This window comes from Canis lupus, chromosome 7 (assembly GCF_011100685.1).
Source record: "Canis lupus familiaris isolate Mischka breed German Shepherd chromosome 7, alternate assembly UU_Cfam_GSD_1.0, whole genome shotgun sequence".
Classification (NCBI taxonomy): Eukaryota; Metazoa; Chordata; class Mammalia; order Carnivora; family Canidae; genus Canis; species Canis lupus.
Window position 1 is genome coordinate 9,868,524 of NC_049228.1, and position 15,909 is coordinate 9,884,432.

General features: G+C 49.8%; 1 long non-coding RNA gene across 1 annotated transcript; it reads left to right on the top strand.

Annotated features, from left to right (window-relative positions):
• Nucleotides 1-391: 391 nt before the first annotated feature.
• LOC106559001 lies at nt 392-8,535 on the top strand. The gene is made up of 5 exons (XR_005361587.1): nt 392-981; nt 1,196-2,010; nt 4,849-4,954; nt 6,732-6,793; nt 7,698-8,535. It is a non-coding gene; the product is annotated as an uncharacterized LOC106559001 (long non-coding RNA).
• Nucleotides 8,536-15,909: the final 7,374 nt, after the last annotated feature.

Consider the following 15,909-nt stretch of genomic DNA (forward strand, 5'->3'; position numbering starts at 1 on the left):
GTGATGTATACAGTGGACTATTATTCAGCCAGAAAAAGGCATGAAGTACTGACCCGTGCTAGCACATGGATGAACCTTGAAAGCATTGTGCCAAGTGAAAGAAGCCAAGACACGGAAGAAGGTTACATATTGTGTGAGTCCACTTATTTTTTTTTTTTTTAAGATTTTATATTAAAGAGAGAGAGGCAGAGACACAGGCAGAGGGAGAAGCAGGCCTCCTGCAGGGAGCCTGATGTGGGCCATGATCACTCCCTGGGCCAAAGGCAGACGCTCAACCACTGAGCCCCCCAGGGGCCCCTGTGTGAGGCCACTTATATGAAATATCCAGACCAAGACGGAAAGTACATCAGCGTTTGCTTGCGGAAGAGTGGATTCGGGGTTCCCAGCCAGAGGGTAAGGAGTCTTGGGGAGGAGAGTGTTGACATGTTGTAAAGTTAGATTACGGTGATCAATTCGAGTGAAATCGAGGTCATGCAGAAAATAGCTGCACCTTCCTTGCCTTCCAACAGGCCGAAGCACCCAGGGCTCGTTACCGGCCTCGGGACTGGGCCTCGCTCTGCCCAGACGTTTGCTTTGGGAGGTGAGACCCACTGGCAGAAATTGCAAAGGAGGTGAGGTCTGAGAAAGGACCCCTGGATTCCCTCTCAATTCTGCTTCCATCTGGAGGTACCCTGTCTCCCTCATGGGAGCAGAGCTTGAGCTCAGGATCTTTCTAAAGATCGGGAGGCCTGAGGGAAGGGGCATGCCTCTTGGGTCAGATTGGGACCTTCTTCGGGCCAAGAAACCATGTCTCTGCATCATGCTGGGAGTATGCTGCGGGCACAAGGAGAAACTTTCTTTCCCGGTATCCCCCCCTCGCCCTCGCCCTAATGGTCCCCTCCCCAGGGCCAGCAGCACCGCCAGCCCTTCCAGGAGCTACGGACAGACAGACAGCTGCTGGCCACAAGAAGATGCCGCCAGTGGAGTCTTGTGCCGATCCAGGTACTGGCAGCCAAGGTGCTCCTGGGCCACACCCGGTGTGGTGGGGATTGTGGGTTTTGCCATCCCAAGCTGAATCTTCTGTGGTTTCCCCCAAGAAACCACAGGCCGTGTTGCTATCCTGAGATTTTCCCCTCCTGCTGCAGAGCCTCTGGTCAGAGTGGGTCAGTGAGGGGTGGGGGGTGTCCCCTGAAACCTCTCTATCCCTCCCCCGCAGGTGGACTCGTGTGTCCTGGCCTCTGGAGAAGACAGTGAGGGTGGACGGCCATCTGGGGCCCGGATCCTAGGAGCACCCCCATGTCTGCTGCTGGGCAAGTGGGCCGATCTCTGCTGGCGGCTCACTCAGCCCCCAACAGCTCAGCTCCCTCCGCAGGGGGAAAGCAGCCAAGGCCACAGGCCTGCATCTGGCTGGAGAACACTCAGGGCTGGCAGCACGCTTGCTAAGCCCTGGCTCTTCCCCTCACTTCCCTCTTGCGAAGTTTCCAGGGGAAACTATCTAGGGGACAGACTTCCCAGACTGTGTAGACGTCACACAAGACGTCTTCTCTTCTCAGACATTTTAGAGTTCATGTTTCAGCTCTGTCACTTCCTGTGTGTGACCTTGGCTTTGCCAGGTCTCAGCTGTCATCTGTGAATTGAGGATAAATATCTACCTGCAAGGATTAACTAAGATGATGCCTACAAGCCAGCTCTTAGCAGTGCCTGGTATACGGGAGGCACTCCCTAAAATGTTTTTATTATTATTGTTGTTGTTGTTGTTGTTGGTGGTGGTGGTGGTGGTGGTGGTGGTGGTATTCCTTTATGCTGTGCTTCTGGAAGCTTCTAGTAGGCTGGCTACAACACAAGGATATGGGATCTGTGCAGACACAGGGTATGTTTGAGGCCTGCTTTATCAGAGGAGAGAAGAATGAGGCCCAGGGCCACCCTCGCAGGGCCTCTAAAGGACAGAGCTGTCAGCTGGAAGAGGCCTCGCTGTAATCCAGCCACACAACCCTCCCCGTGGGCGTCGCCGTGTTTATCAGATCTATTCAGGTAAGGGGGAGAGTTACCCTGTATCTACCCTGCACATTCCAGTAAGACGCCCCACCTCTCACGAGACCCAGGAGACACAAGCTTTTCCATACTCCTGTCTTGGAAAGATGAAGCGTCAAGTCTGCTTTCATTTCTTTCGAGGCAATCAAGGATTTGAAATGCCATATTTTATTTGATAGAGTGACAGGCTGCAGCTTGGCAGTTTAGAGCAATGCTGTGCCATAGAACTTTCTGTGATCATGACATGTTCTACATGTGTGCTGCTTAGTATGGAAACCACTGGCCATGGGTGTCTGTTGGGAGCTTGAAATGTTAACCAAGTGTGACCAAGGAACGCAATTTTACATTTTACTTAATTGCAATGAATTTAAATACGAGTAACCACGTGGAGCATAGCACAAGTCTAGAGCATAGACCCGGCGCTGGGCAGACCTGTGGCAGGCTGGGCCTGATACTTACCTTCCCTGAACGTCTTTTCTCTCTTCTGTGTAATGGAGATCGTAGTGGCGCTTGGCTCATTGGATTGATTTGAGGATTAAGTAAGTAAATGAACAGAAAGCACTTGGCGCAGCAAGCACGCAATGAACACCGGGTATTATTGTTATTCTTCAGAATCTCTAAGCTTCCGGGGCCTTAGTCATTTGGTCATCAAACACTTGAACACTGGGGATCCCTGGGTGGCTCAGTGGTTTAGCGCCTGCCTTTGGCCCAGGGCGTGATCCTGGAGCCCCGGGATCGAGTCCCACGTCGGGCTCCCTGCATGGAGCCTGCTTCTCCCTCTGCCTATGTCTCTGCCTCTCTCTGTGTGTCTCTCATGAATAAATAAATAAAATCTTACAAAAAAAAAAAAAAAAAAACAAAACACTTGAACACTTACAATGTGGCAGACACTGGAGATGCAACAATGCATCTTAAAGATCCTGCCTTCTGGGGAGGTCTCCATGGGACTCAGGGAAACTGACAGGTAATCAAGGGCTGCCAGGCAGTAATAGTGGTGGCTCTGGTGGTGTAGGGTCCCAGAGGAGACCTCTGCAATAGTTTAAGTTGGGAGGGGGAGGTCAGGAAGGCTTCCTGGAGTAGGCAATGTTGCTTTCTCTACATTTACTGGCCCAACTTGATGTCCTAGCTCCAAAACCCACCAGCGCTTGACCTTGTCTCTGTAACTTTCTGTTTTACTTTCATTTCCGACTGCGACAATTTGCCACGAACTTGGCAGCTTAAAATAACACATTATTATCTTGCAGTTCTGAAGATCAGAAGTCTGAAATGGCTTTCACTGCGCTAAAATCAAGGAGTCAGCAGGGCTACCTCCTTCTGGAGGCTCTAGGGGAGAATCTGTTTCCTTATCTTTTCCAGCTTCAGAGAGGCTGCCTCCGTTCCTGGGCTCACGGCCCTTTTCCCAAGTTCAAAGCCGTAGTATCTTCAAATCTCTTCTCTCTCTGTTTTTCTCCCCCTCTGTCGCTGTCTCTCACTCTCTCCCGTCTCTCTCCTATAAGGACGCTTGCCATTACGTTAAACCCACCTGGGTAACCCAGACTCGTCTACCATCCTTCTTGCACACATCCTTTCTGTTTGTTTGACAAATTTAGACACAATTCAGAGCATACAGTTCACCTGTTTATTTTATTTTATTTTTTTTAATTTTTATTTATTTATGATAGTCACATAGAGAGAGAAAGAGGCAGAGACATAGGCAGAGGGAGAAGCAGGCTCCATGCCCCGGGAGCCCAACGTGGGATTCGATCCCGGGTCTCCAGGATCGTGCCCTGGGCGAAAGGTAGGCGCCAAACCGCTGCGCCACCCAGGGATCCCAGTTCACCTGTTTAAAAGGTTCAATGGTTTTTAGTATATTCACCCAGTCGTACAACCATTCCCACGGTGAATTCTGGGACATTCCATCACCTCAAGAAGAAACTTCAGGGGTGCCTGGGTAGCTCAGATGATTAAGCCTCTGCCTTGGACTCAGGTCTTGATCTCCAGGTCCTGGGATCGAGCCCCACATTGGGCTCTCAGCTCAGGAGGGAGTCTCCTTCTCCCTCTGCTCTTCTCCTCCATGCTTCCTCTCTCTCTCAAATGAATAAAATCTTTTTTTTTTTAAAGGAGAAACTTCATACCCTTTGGCTCTTACTCCTCTAAATTCCCTCATGCCTGCCCCCTGCCCCAAGCAACTGTTGATCTACTTTCTGTCTCTCTAGAATTTTCCTACTCTAGACATTTCATATCAATGATATTCATGCAGTACATGGTCTTTTGTGTCTAATATCACTGACCATAATGGTTTCAAGGTTCATCCAGGCTGTAGCTGGTGTCAGTACTTCATTCCTTTTAATTCGCTGAGTACTATTCCATTGTATGGAGAGACCACATTTTGTTTATCCATTCAGTCACTGATGGGCTTTTGGGTTGTTCCCATCTGTGGCTCTTATGGGTAAGGCTGCTATAAACATTTGTTTGCAAGTTTCTGCATGGACATCTGTTTTCCCTTCTCTTGGATCCACGCCTAGGAGTGGAATCACTGGGTGGGGTGTGGACATCTGTGGGGGAGAATTTATTCTATTACACTCTGACTTCAAAATCTTGAAAGATTGATAATGGAGAGCAGCCTGAGAACTCGCTCCCCTGGGTCCGGAGTGCAACCACCGCTGCACAAGGAAGCAAATTCATAGGCACACACAGGGCAGCAAGGAGGCGAGGTGGGGCCCCCGACCCCATAGCAAAGATCAGCCCCTGCGGCCGTGCTCACAGTCCCCTCTAGAATGTTCACAAGTCATCCAGTTGTGCTGCATTTTTGTCTGGGACTCTGAGATGAATCTTTCCAACAACCTCTTCCTCCTACAGGAGCTGGTCTGAGCGGGTTCCTGCTTCTTATGTAAGACACTAACAATATCACCAGGTGGTTTTGAGGATTTGGTGAAGCCTCAGTGAGGAAACGCATGTGAAAGAGGTGAAGTACTTTAGGAATGAAGGTGGGAGGGAGACCCAGGGAGAGCTCAAGGTCTGCTGGACGGGATCCAAACCTGGAAAGGATGGACGCAGGAGGGGCTGGGACCATCAGAAGGTGACAGGAGCAGCTCAGGGGAAAGCCCTGGAGGGGGTAGCAGTGGGAAGGGGGCTGTGGCCAACTGTGCAGAGGGGACTGGTTGGGGACAAATAGGAGGCATCTCTGGCACTTTCAGAGAACTTTACAGAAAGCCAGGGGAGTGGCCAGTCAGAAGGGCAGGAGCTAGAGTTGTCACAGAGGCTCACAGAGCCCTACCTTCCAAGCAGCTCTTTGGCACCCTCTCACTCGGATCTCCCACCCAAGAGATCGGAGTGCCTGACAGCTAGCTCCCTCTTGCAGACCACCAGAGCGGACACATGGCACCTCTGCTTGGGCAAGGCCCAGGGGTCACTGCACAGGCAGTGCCTTTCATTCCTGCTCTTCTGGACAGCTGACCACCAAAGTCTCTCTCCAGGGGCCACCTTGAATGAAGGACATGAATTCAAGAGAGTTACTATTTTTTGCAAGGAGGACAAAGGTGGAGCCAAATTGCCCCACCTAGTCAAGTGGCTGGGTAGGGGACAGCAGAGCTGAGGCCAGAAAGGAGAGTTATCTGGATATAGGCAGCTAAGCGACATTTTTCATGGGATGGGCCACCAGGGAGAGGAAATGACACACAGGTGGGGCCGGAAGGGGCGATGCACTCAGGCAGGTCAGGTGGGCAGTGGGAGGACATTAGAGGGAGATGGGGGGTGTCTGAGGAGGGGCGGGTATAAGCTGGCAGGTGCCTTGTGGAGGGCACAGGAGGAGAGGCAGGATGGGGCGGTCATTCACAACACCATCATTTGTTCACCCCTGTAACAAACACGTCCTGAGCATGTGCTGTGCGCCAGATATCTGACAAGCTTTGGACACCAAGGTGATCGAGGTAGCATCCCTGCCCTCAGACCCAGGGCTCCATTAAGTCCCCGCACCCCAAGAAAGTAGGCAGCTTGCACCTCTGGCTCTCCCTTCCCACCCACATACACATTCTTACCTTCCAGGGGAGTCCTCTTTCTTTGGAACCAATAAATGGAGAATTATTTTACTGAAAAGCCATCACAATCCAACCTCTTTAGTGTCTGCGTCTATTCCTACAGGCAGCTCAAAAGGCAGGCAAGAGAGCGGAGCACCAAGCACAGAGCCAGGGCCTCATGAGATGACACATGTCCCTGGAACCCCTGTCTCTCCACTCATGGGAATCTGCTCTCCTCCTGGAGGTCTCCATTCCCCCCTCCCCAAAATGCCCAGGCCCACAGACTGGCAGGCAGAAGGAGGGAACCCCCCAAGACCTAGGGACATGGCAGGAGAAGGGGTCTGGGGTTTGGAGACAAAGGCAGTGCGGAATAAAGGAATAGCAGGGAAAGCTCCAAGGTTCTTTTTTTTTTATTTATTTATTTATGATAGTCACACAGAGAGAGAGAGAGAGGCAGAGACACAGGCAGAGGAAGAAGTAGGCTCCGTGCACTGGGAGCCTGACGTGGGATTCGATCCCGGGTCTCCAGGATCACGCCCTGGGCCAAAGGCAGGCGCTAAACCGCTGCGCCACCCAGGGATCCCCCGAGACAGGTTCTTGATTCCAATCTGTTCTATGTCGCTCAAGAGCTGTGTGACACTGGGTGTGTAGTCCTCTGAGCCTCGGTTACTTTTATTTTACTTATTTAACAAATTTATTTAAAATTTATTTATTGTATTTTCCCAGGTTTCCCAGATGAGGACAGCATCCCCCGGGATAGTTGCAGATGCTCCGACTGGACCACGTAGGTGAGTGTGGCCAGCCCCAGGGTCAGGGTTCACCAGCATGGGAGGGGAATCTGAGAAGAGGGGCCCATCTCTTCCCTGACAGACACATGCAATCATCAGCTGCTTCCATAGGCATTCAGGCAGCTGGGCTTCCAAACTAGTCTAAAGGGCAGGCCCGGCTGTTTGCAAGAGGGATTACCACCCCACCCTAAGGCTGCTGAACTTCGTACACAAGATGGGTTAATATTTTCCCTCCAGGAATCTTAAATCTGCATAGCGCTTCTCAGTTTCACTATCCACCCTGTGGGGTAGATAGGAAAAGCAGTAAACCCATTTTATAGACGAGGAAACAGAGGCCCAGAGAAGTTAGATTTTCAGAGTCACTTAACTGGGAAAGACCCCTGGGCTGCCAACGAGTTAAGGACATTTCCTCCAAATGGTGCCTCCACTCAGAGGCGACCTACAGGCCCCAACCCTCCACCTTCCTCCACAGTTGAGGCAGATGGGCCCGTGTGAGAGCCCCTGGGTAGGCTCAGAACTTGGTTCCCCTTCTCTAAATATCCACATGATATTCATTTAGCCAGAGTTTAAGAAAGCTTCATTTTTCTTTTCAATAAAAGTCTCTCTTTAGAGGTACCTGGGTGGCTCAGTTGGATAAGCGTCTGCCTTCAGCTGGAGTCATCATCTCAGGGTCCTGGGATCAAGCCTGACGTTGGGCTCCCTGCTCGGTGGAGAGCCTGCTTCTCCCTCTCCCTCTGCTGCTCCCCCTGCTTGCTCTCTCTCTCTCTCTCTCTCTCTCTGGCAAATAAAGAAATACAAACTTAAAAAAAAAAAGTCTTTCTGTAAAGGTCAAAAGAAGGGATTTGTGACATATACTAGCTGTAACCAAACATTTTAATCTAATTGAATTTGTCTTTCTTTTCAGTCTTTCCATCACTCGTAGCCTTGGTGACTCACACGCACCAGGAGAGAAGTAGCGAGCATAGATTGAGTTACAAAATCATCTTCAAAACGTGCTTTAAAACTTTTCCCCGGCATTTGTGTCAGCAAAATATTTCCCACTTTTCTGTGGTTCTGCTCCTTCTTGTTTTCCTCTGCAGTTATGAAACCAGACAGCTTCTTGGGAGATGCATCACTGAGGTGACTTATGGCCATAAGAAACCCCAAATTCACTTCAACGATGACAAAATCCATCATTTCCCAGATCTGCTGATCCAGATGTCGTAGGCAAGCTTCAGGATCAGCTGGATCCAGTCTCTCCACTCCATTTCACCAAATCCCTTTCACTGGGTTTTCCCCCACGCCTGGGCTTCAGGGTCGAGCTGGTTCGTCTTGGAGTAAAACGGCTGCAGTGAGTAAGTGGCCAGCAGCTGGAAGCAGCCCAGGTCCATCAAGAGATAAATGGATAAACAACATGGTGAACGTACAGAACAGTGGAATGTTATTCAGCCACATAAAAGAAGGAAATCTGAACACATGCTACAGCAGGGATGAAGCCTGGAGACACCGTAAATGAAATAAGCCAGTCACTGAATGACAAATACTGCGTGATTCCACTTACCTGAGGAAACTGGACTAGGGAAATTCAGAGACAAAAAAATAGAGCGGCGGTTGCCAAGGGCTGGGCTGGGGCGGTGAGGTGGGGGCAGCAATTATTTAATGGGGGTCAGAGTTTCAGTCCGAGAAGATGAAAAAAAGCTCTGGAGATGAAGGGTGGTGATGGTTGCATAACAATGTGAATGTACTTAAGGTCACTGACCTGTACGCATAAAAATGGTTGAGATGTTAAGTTTTATTTTACTTATTTAACAAATTTATTTAAAATTTATTTATTTTATTAGATTTATTTTAGTGTTGTGTTTTACCACAATTAAAAATAAAAAAAAAAAAAATAGCGACAGCGGCCTCAAGATTCCCACCACTTGGAAGAGAGGGGCTGTCTTTTAAAGGAAAGGATGCTTCTTATTCAGGTGCCCTAACAAATCAACCCTCTGATTAGGGTCACGGTCTCTGAGTCCTAAGTCATCCCTGGGGGCTCCTGGGTGGCTCAGTGGGTCAGGCGTCTGCTTTCAGCTCAGGTCCTAATCAGGGGGCCCCATGTCATGCCCCCTGCTCAGCAGAGAGTCTGCTTCTTCCTCTCCCTCTGCCTCTCCCCCCTGCTCATGCTCTCTCTAGCTCTCTCAAATAAATAAATGAAATCTTAAAAAAAAAAAATCATCCTTATGGCCAGGAAAAATGCTCTGCAATGATTGGCTTAGGCTTAGTTCTTGACCTCATCACTGTGACAAAAGGCTTGGGGTTATCTTAGACCAGTCAGGCCAGCCTCCACCGGAGGGGTGGAGTCCACTTCCCTGAAACCAGATGAGGGAGGGGGTGTTGGGGAGGAAGGAGGAGAGTGGGATTACCTGGAAGGGTGGAGGCAGAAAGGAAAGGAAAAATAAAGGCCGATGGGTGTGACTGAGGCTGCTGGCCATCTTCCAACATTCCTTGTCCCTTTTTCCTGGACACATGACCAGATACATTTCCCAGCCTCCTTTGCCATTACGTGTGGCTCAGGACTAAGTACTAGTCAGTGGAACAGGAATAGAAGGTCTTGATGTGCATCTAGACCAAAGCCTGAAGGCAGTAAGCCTGCCTCCTCCATGTTTTTACTTTGTCCCACAGCATCAACCATGCAGAGGAAGACATAGTTTCTGGGGGATGGTAAAACAACTCAACAGAAGGAATCTGGGTTCTTTCTTTTTTTTTTTTTTTTAAGATTTTATTTATTTATTTATGAGAGACACAGAGAGAGAAGCAGAGACACAGGCAGATGAAGAAGCAGGCTCCCTGTGGGGAGCCCAATGAGGGATTCGATCCCAAGACCCCAGGATCACGCCCTGGACCAAAGGCAGATGCTCAACCACTGAGGTGCTCCAGGAATCTGGGTTCTTAAATAATTGCCCTTAAAACTGAGACCACTCACATCACCACTATTACATGCAATAGAAAAAAATTTGCTATCATTTTTAAGGTGCAGTACGGGTGAGCAAACTGTGGCTCACTGCCTATTTTTTTCCAATAAAGTTTTATTGGAACACATCCACGCTCATTCATTTACATATCGTGCAGTGGTGGCTTCCACCCTACAGTGGCGGAGTTGAGTAGTTGCGACAGAGACTGTATGACCCACAACACCTAAAATATTTACTCTTTGAGCCCTTAGAGAACAAGTTTACTGACCCTTGTCCTACATCATTATTGGATGTCTTTGGTACAGCAGTGTCGCCTTCCCTTAGCTAAAGCAATATGCAACCAACACAGCTCGCTACAGGAGATACGTGAAAGTGTCTTAAATCGAGATGATAAATCACTTATTACCAGTAAACAGCACGTCTAGAAGGCACTGCCCACTTCATGTGACTCAGTCACAGGGGTGGTGATCTAAGCAATGTGGCACCAAGCAGCAGTGGGAAGACTTCAATACAGATCAGTAGGCCGGGGACAAATAAACATTTTATTCCTCCTAAGTGGCTTTGATTTCTTTGGCAGAAGCTCGACCAACTTTCACATCACAGTTATGAGAAAAGACATGTGTAGAAATCTGGGTTAACTGGTCCCATGCTCATCTCAGTGCTGCTTTGAGCTCCGTATAGATCAGGGCCCAGAAAGCAGCCCATCTGATCCAGCCCTTAATATGCCTCTGACACTTCTGGATGCTTCTTTCAGGCTTGTTTCTGCTGGCTGTGGCTGACCCAGCATCTGGAGCACCAGGGCAGAGATCAGCTGCTCGCGCTCATGGTTTCGTACAAGAGAGGGCTCTTTACAGTCTTTACAGTCTCCTCTGGGGACTGCTCTGATCCATCAGTACAATGAGACTCCATGAGCCTCATCTCTGTAGGGAAATGTCCCTGTCTTGATGGAAGACTTGAACTCCGAGGTGAGGGAAGGAAATTCCTTAGGGCCACACTAGCCAACAGCTCAAGAGTGAAGCCCCAGCACTCTGGGGCCAGATGTGGGTTTTGGATCCCAGGCTCGCCATTTGCTGACCGTGTGGATTTAGGCAAGGTACTTAACTTTTCTCTGCATCAGGTCGGGCTGGTAACAGCAGGGCCTCTCGCATGGGGTTGTTGGAGACTCCACACGACATCTTACTCAACGAAGGCAGCTCTTGGCTGTAGACTTTTGTACCTCCGATCACTCCTAGCTTCGTAGGTGACGTGGAATAATTCAAACGTGTGAGTGTCAGGGAGTTTGTGCAAAGCTAGCCTTCAAGAAGACGCCTGACTGTTCCCGACTGCATCCGCATTGTTGGCATTCATTCCCCAGTGAGGGGCAGAGCCGGGCGCAGGGAAGGAGCGAGAAGGGAAGAACCCTGCCCCGTAGCTTCTTTCCGCTAAAAGTTACTGGTGAGCAGCCCTGGGTGGCTCAGTCGGTTAAGTATCTGCCTTTGGCTCAGGTCATGATGCCGGGGGCCCGGGGATGGCCAGGGCTCTCTGCTCAGCCGGGAGCCTGCTTCTCCCTCTCTCTCTTCCTGTCATTCCCCTTGCCTGTGTTCTCTCTCTCTCTGTCAAATAAATAAAATCTTTAAAAAAAAAATGTTACTGGCGAGAGAATGGAAATTTGCCAGACCTAGAAAAGTAATCTCTGGGCCCAATCTGGGCCCGAACCTTGAACACTTGAAATGATTTATCCTCTCAACCAACAGTAATGATCTAGCTCAACTAAGCTCTTAGGAAATGCTGATTTGAAGTTGCTCAGAGGCACCTGGCCAGATCTTGCTTCTCCGTGAGACTCTGTTTCAGCATCACGTCCACAGGGAGGCCTGGGCTGGGGGAGCCCCTCGAGCCTTGCCCGCCCGTCACCTTGCATGCTCCCATTATAAACTCACCACACATCTATTTTTGCAACTTGTTCAACAAATATTTGTTGAGTGCCTACCACGCACAGCTCTTTGTTTATTACCTGTCTGCCCACTGGACGCCCTGGGTGAGGGCAAGGTCTTGCCACCACCAGCTCCCTGGTGCTTGCACCTGGCCTGGTCCATGGATCTTCTGAGCATTCATGACTACTGTTCAGTGAATGACCGAGGCCCCCAAAGCTTTGCGATTCTAAAGGATAATCATAGCTAAGATGAATTCAGGGCTGTCTGTGTTCCAGGAATGACGTGATGCTGTCTATTTAACAACTCCGTAAAGTAGAGATTCTCATCCCCCTTCTGTAGGCGAGGAAGTGGAAGCTCCCAGCTCTCACCCTGCCAGGCCTCACACAGCCCGTGGCTGGGAACCAGCTGTAACCGTACCGCCCCTCGCTGGGTAGAGACCGCTGTATGATTTCAGATCTTTGATTTGGCTTAGAAAACTAAAGCAGTCAACTCTGATCTCCTGTGTTCTCATGATATGGCTGTGCCGGTGGCTCTTGGGACAGCCCCTACCTCCAGGGTCAAATAAAGTCAGGGAATTGATCACACTAAGGTCAAAGACTATGAATGTGGGTGACTTTCCTGCCTTAGGAAGACCAGGTCCATGGAGCTAGGTGATGGGGACCTCACCAAGTCTCCCTTGGAGGACCACCTCCCCACTTGGGGGCCCTACAGGTTGGGCCTGTGGGGCGTCACTCACATTGCTTCTGCTAAGGCGGAGGTGAGCTTAGGCCTGCGAGCATCACAGCCCGTGCAGGGACCACTGGGCTTGAGTGTCAGTGGCTGCAGCCCCACCCAGGAGCCTGGGCCTGTGAACAGGCCTCTGGTAAGACACTGCACTGGGACTGCCCGCAAAAAAAAGGAGTCCTAAGAACACCAGAATTGATCCCCATTTTCTACAAGTCAGAAGTTAATCTTAAAGGAAAGTGCCTCAATTTTGGCCTCTCTGGGGTGAGGGGGAATGATGATGAGGAGGAGAATGGAATTGAAAATCCTAGAGAAGTAGGGACGCCTGGGTGGCTCAGTGGTTGAGCATCTGCCTTTGGCTCAGGTTGTGAATCCTGGGGTCCTAGTTACTGTCACCTGGGTTTCTAGTTCTGTCAGACTGCCTGGGAAGGAGGTATGAGAGCTCTGTTCAGTTCTAGAACCTCCGTCACTTCATGCTTGCTATTTTGGGGATGTCTCATTTCCCAGACGAAAAGCAGCCCAGGGGGCAACCCGGGTGGCCCAGCGGTTTAGTGCCGCCTTCAGCCCTGGGCCTGATCCTGGAGACCCGGGATCGAGTCCCACATCGGGCTCCCTGCATGGAACCTGCTTCTCCCTCTGCCTGTGTCTCTGCCTCTCTCTCTGCATCTCTCTGTGTCTCTTATGGATAAATAAATAAATCTTAAAAAAAAAAAGAAAAGAAAAGAAAAAAAAGAAAAGAAAGAAAAGAAAGAAAAGAAAAGAAAAGAAAAGCAGCCCCAGGAAGCTGTGAACCGGCATTGGAGGTGGAGGGTGGGAAGCCAGCCTTCCACCCACCAGCTGTGGCCAGGGCCCCGGGGAGGGGGGGTTGGGGAGACAGCTTTGCCCAGGGAGGGTATGCTTAGCAGGCTCCGTGGGACTTGATCAAGGAAGACAGGCAGGGTCACCAGGGTGGCCTGTGACCTTAGAAGGGACCTGGAGTCAGCAGGAGCAGGCCCAGGGCAGGGGCCTGGGGTTCCCTAGCCACCAGAGCCCAGGACGGCCGTGACAGACTTCACACAGATGTCCCTGTGTGAATCCCTCCACCGCCAGCTAGCAGCCCGCTAGCAGAGTGACCTGCCTCTGTCTCCACGGAGCGTGACTGAGCCTCAGTTTCCCCATCTGTAAAATGAAGACAATCCTGTAATTGCGATGAACTACTGGATGTATGCAGCCGACCTCGGGGCTGATGGAGAGTACAGGCTCCATGAATGCTAGTCGATCCGCAGCCTCGCCACCGCTGTCCCCAGGCTGGACGGGGCGGTCCTCAGTGTCCCAGTCCAGGCTCCTCCTAAACGGAATCAAGGTAAGGACTCTCTCAGGCAGCCTGACAGGCCAGCCTGGCGCAATGCCCCCGTGGTCAGTGGCCACGGCCTGGGCATCGTGTGCGCACATGGTGCGAGCCCAGCGGCCCTCCTTCCAGAACGTGCCAGCCTCCCAGGGTTCCTGTGAGGCCCAGCAGGCCCCGGGCCCAGCCGGCTGCCACCTGGGGGGTCAGGCTGTGCCCAGAGGGCGGCTGCCGAGGGAGCTTGGGGTGCTGGGGCAGGAGCGGCCCGACAGGCCGCCGTGTGAGGGCCCCCGGGGTCCTCTGGGCTCCCGCACCCCCAGCCTGGCATCAGCCCCGAGCTGGCCGGCCGCAGGCCCGCTTCTGCTGCTCATCTGCTTACCGCTGTTTGTTTTGGAGGCTTCTGGGAAGCGAGTCTCCACCTGAGGGAAATCTTTGGCTCTGGGGACTTGTGACACCTGAGACTTTGACCTCTCAAGGAAGCCTGGCGCACGGTTGGCCACCCCAGGCCCCTCCGCAGCAGCCGCGCCTGAAAGACAAGGAGCGCTTCGCAGGCCCAGGTCGCCGCCGGCCCACTCTGAGTGGCCACCACCTGGGGGTCCCTGCCATGTGGCCTCCGAAACAGAAATGACAAGCATTTTGTAGCTCTCCTGTAATCTGTTTGGATTTGTTTTACTATGAACGTTGATGACGAGGGGAGCCTGGCCGGCTCAGCCGGTAGAGCGTGCAACTCTTGATCCGGGGTTGTGAGATCGAGCCCCACACTGGGCAGAGAGATTACTTAAAGATAAAATCTTTTTTTTTTTTTTTAATAAAATCTTAAAAAAAAAACTTGACGACTTAGAGGAAGATCATTCAAGGAAGTCGTGAACATGTTCTCGTCATGACCAATTCATTAGCAGAAACCCCAAACATACCCCGGATTGAGAGGCGAGGATGGAAAAGTATTTTTTTTGTAAATTCTCTGCTCAATAAGTAACGTTTAAAAGCACAAATCATCTGGCGATGCCTAATTTTTTTAATTGTAAAGTAGATGTTTAAAAACCCCTGTGAAATTTGGTAGAATCATAAAAGAAGCAGATTTAATACAACCAATTTGCAAAAAAAAAAAAAAAAAAAAAAGAAAAGAAAAAACCCCTCAGGTTATTCCCACCAAACAGAGATAACCGTTTTGATGTACCTTTTGCTGTTTGAGATGTCTATATACTATATATACTGCTTTGGGTTGTGGTTAGCATTCTAACCCTAAGCATTTCCCCAAATCAATCAATGAGTGTTCATTGAGATGATTTTTGATCTTTGATGGCTGCCTAGCAGACCATTATATGTTTCAAAAGAAAGTTTTTTTTTTAAAACCATTCTCTTTTTGATACTTAGGTTGTTCCTACTTTTTGTTCTTATGAAAAAATATTCATTACCGTCTCTGCACATCTATCTGACTACATACTTAGGATAAACGTCCCATAAGTGGAATTTCTGGGTCACAGTATAAGAATATTCTAAGGTTCTTGGCATACCCCACGTTTGCTGGCTTCTCCCTTTGCTTCCACAAAGCCACTCCCACCTTGAGATCAGGTATTTGCTTGAACCTTCAGTAAGGTTATGATTTTGTCATTATACATTTGGATTACAACCCATCGGGATTAATCATAACACCAATAATAATAATAATAATACCGGCTAATCGTTATCAGATAGGTACTGCGAGGCGGACACAAAGCTAAGAACTTTACACACATTACCTCACCTAACCCCTCATTATGCTACACGGCAGGAACTATGTCTCCTTATTATTACAAAGAAACAGATTTTGGATTTCACTTGGTACACGAGATGAGGTAGGGATCCAGCTTATCATATTCGTCATATACTACTAATTTCCTTCTATATGTCGGATTTTTTTTTAAAGATTTTATTAATTTATTCATGAGAGACACAGAAAGAGAGAGGCAGAGACACAGGCAGAGGGAGAAGCAGGCTCCCTGTGGGGAGCCCAATGCTGGACTCGATCCCAGGATCCTGGGATCATGACCTGAGCCAAAGGCAGACGCTCAACCCCTGAGCCACCCAGGTGCCCCTACATGTAGGATCTGTTTCTGGGCTTCCTCTCCTTTTCCATTGGGCTACCTCTTCTTGTTCCATTCCTCCCTGTTTTTATCACTGAAGCTTTATATTTTATTTATTTCTTGATTAAGGTTTTTTTAATTTTAATTTCAGTATACTTAATAT